Source organism: Volvox carteri, assembly GCF_000143455.1.
Source record: "Volvox carteri f. nagariensis unplaced genomic scaffold VOLCAscaffold_62, whole genome shotgun sequence".
Lineage (NCBI taxonomy): Eukaryota > Viridiplantae > Chlorophyta > Chlorophyceae > Chlamydomonadales > Volvocaceae > Volvox > Volvox carteri.
This window is the reverse complement of record NW_003307605.1, coordinates 228,277-231,712: the sequence shown is the minus strand read 5'-3', so window position 1 is coordinate 231,712 and position 3,436 is coordinate 228,277.

Below are 3,436 nucleotides of genomic sequence, written 5' to 3'. Positions count from 1 at the left end.
CCGCAACGACACTACCACAGGCATCAACAGCCTCCATAGCGGCCAGGCGGCGGCGGCGGCGGCAGGCGGCGGCCGGCCAACGCTCATCACCGTACAGACACCCCAACGTCCCATCCTGCCGGAAGGCGTTGCCGCCGCCATCGCCGCCATGCGCAGGTCCGCTGTCTGGGGCGAGGTGGCGGGCCGCCTGTCCGACACGGGGATTATCGGCAGCCTGGCGGCGGCAGAGGCGGCCGCCGCTGGGGACCCCAAGCTGGGGGAGGCGGCGGCGCTAGCGACCGCTCAGGGTCGCCGGCACCGGCGGCCGCCGCGGCGGAAGCAGTCGCGGGAGCGAGGCGAGGAGGGGGAGGAGGGGGAGCAGCTGGACGAGGAGGTGCAAAGTGAGGGAGAGGAGAGCTCGAGCGAGGAGGAGGAGGAGGAGGAGGAGGAGGAAGAGGAAGACCGGAGTGTGTTGTCGTCGCCGTCGCAGCGGCGGCGTTTGTTCATAAAGCGTTGGCGGGCCTGGTTTGCCGACGTGGACAAAGCACAGCGACAGCAGGAGCAATCTTCTCCGCCGCCATCGTCGCCGCCATCACCGTTGTCGCAATTGTACGGCGGCAGCGACGGTGATGCTGCTGGGCTATCCGAATCAGACTCGATGGATCTGGGAAACGGGGTGGCGGCGTCGGCGGTGGTGGCAGCGGAGGTGGATCGACGGCGGCGGCGGCAGCGGCAGCCCGCCGATGGCCACGGGGCCCTGAGTGGCGGTGGAAGCTTGCATGTGGAGAGCTTTGCCCTCGTGTCGGAGGGCACGGGGGAAAGCCCGGCGTTGCCAGCGGCGGCGACGGCGGCGGCGGCGGCGGGGGAAATGAGACCGTTGTGGCAGCGGCGTCAAGGTCGGCAGCTCTTTCTCCCGCCGACAACCGCCGACGAAGCTGCGCCGGCGGCAGGGGCGGTGGAGGGAGAGAGACCCGCAGGCCCCGACGACGTGGCGGCAACAGTGGTGGCGGCGGCGGCGGCGCCGCCAACTCCCAATATTGCCGCGGAGGCGACGAACAGCTCCCGCCGCGTGCCGCTGCTACAGCGGGACTGCACTCTCAGCAGGACAGGGTCGGCTGGCGGCAGTGCTGACGGCGGCAGCAGCAGCAGGAGCAGTGCTGACGGCGGCGATAGCGGCGACGGAGCTTTGTCGGCCGTGGCAGCAGCGACGGCAGACGCCAACAGGTTGCTGCCCTATCACTTCCGCCGCCGCCGCGGCCTTCACCGCCGTCAGTCTGTATGTCTGGTAGACGCGTCGACACAGGTCACCTCACCGCTCTCAACCCCGACCGTCGTCTATGAACCCGGGCCGGGGGGATCTGACGCCGGTGCGGCTGCGTCGCGTACGGCTGGCGGCGAGGATGGTGACGTGGCGCCGGCGGCGGCGCCGCCGCCACCGGCGTCGGCGGTTGCAACACTGGCTACAACGCATCGTCCGCCCTGGTGGCGGCTACGGCGGCGCTCCTGCGGCGAAGCACTGCCGCCGCCGACAGCGGCGCCGCAGAACGACGTGTTGCGTGGCGGTCGGCAGGATACGGCAGTCCCGTCCGTACCGTCACCCTCGCTGAGGCCTTCATCGCTGGCTTCCTCTGCTCTTTCGCCGCCGCCGCCGCCGCCGCCGCTGCTGCCACCGGACGCCGCCATGCGGATCGCGACGCCGTCTGTCAGTACCGACCCCACAGCGGCGGGCCCCCGGGTGGCCCCCTACTCCTCCCAGTTGGGTGCCCACGCCCAATCCCAATCCAATTCCCAATCCCCGGGAACATCCGCCAATATGTCCTCGTCCGCCGCCGCCATATCCGGGGCGCAGAGCACCGCGACAATGCTGCCGCCACCGCTGCCACCGCCGGCCGCGGCGGCGGCGGAGTTGTCGTACAGCTCGCCGCTTGCTCCAGACCCGGACCGGAATGGTCTTGAATGGTCTTCGAGTCCTCCGCCCTCGAGGTGCGGGACTGGCGGGGGTGTTGGCCCCACGACGGCCGCTGCAGCGACGTACGACAATAGCGCCGGCGGTGCTGCTATTGCGAATGGCCAAGCTGCTACAGTCCTTGAGCAGGGGGCGGCGGCGGCAGCTACTGCAGCATCTGCGGCGGCAGCGGCGGCGGCAGCTGCCCCGCCAGCAGCAGTAGAGGCGGTCCCAAACCCCTCCAGGTTTGGGCCCTGGGGATTGGCTGCTACTGCTACTGCTACTGCTACTGTCGCGGAGAGGACGGCCGCTACTGCCTACCGGCCGCTGCTCGCGGTGCCCATTGCGACATCCTCATATTGCTTGACGGCCACAAGCACCGGCGGCTCCAGGGAGGGAGAGGCAGCAGTTGGAGGAGGAAAAAACGGCTGGGGGAGTTACATGGCTGGTGATGAAATTCATAACCACCTCAACTACCCCAACCGCCCTAACCTCCTCGCCCAGGTCGTCCACCTGGAGGAGCTTCCCGAACAGCAACAGCCGATGCCGTATTCCGATAACTACCTCAACCGTCACCCTAACCACCCCAACCAACGCGAGCTACTTCAGCGGCAGCAGGGCCAGTTCCGTAGCCTGTACACCCACCTTCACGATAACGGCAGCTACCCCCGCCCCCAACCCCGCCCCCGCCCCCGCCCCCACCACGGCCGCACGTCGGCTTCTGGTTCCGAATGCGGGGCGGCATCCGCGCCGAGTCCGCACCCACCCACCCAGCTCGGCCACCACCACCACCACCACCACCACCACCACCACCCGCATCTGCGCCATCAGCCAAGACAGGGACAGGGCTATGGACAGCAACAGCAGCAGCAACAGCAGCAGCAACAGCAGCAGCAACAGCAGCAGCAACAGCAGCAGCAACAGCAGCAGCAACAGCAGCAGCAGCAACAGCAACAGCAACAGCAGCAGGTACGGCAGCAGGTACGGCGGCAGGATGGGGCCCATGCAGCTACCCAGCGCCAAGGTGCCGGAGCTGGCGGGGCCCCCCCGGCCGAGGCTGGTTTCGGAGGAGGGGCTGTGATGGAGTCCGGGCCCACGAGCTGGCGGAGTAACAGCAACGGCGGCGATAACCCGAAGCCGGGCGCCAGAGCAGCGGATTGGGAGGGGGAGGGGGAGGAGGAAGAGAGCGGCTGGAACACTGCAGCGGGGCGGCCAGGTCATGCGCCTCCTCTGCCACAGCCTTCTCCGGCCAGCCGGCGTCTGCGTGAGCTGGTTGTCATCCAGCCAGCTGGCGGCAAACTGGAGGGCAGCGGCGGAGGCGCTGGTGGCAGCTACGACGCCGCGTTGGTGGCGGCGGCGGCGGCGGCGGCGGCTGACGGTGGGAGCTGCCAGTCGGCGACGCTGACGTCCGTCATCGCCGCCGCCTCCTCACACGCAGTGGACGGAGCGGTGGGTAGCGGCGAGCTGTCCCATGCAAGCTACAGCTCATTTGCCTTCATCGCCGCCGCCGCC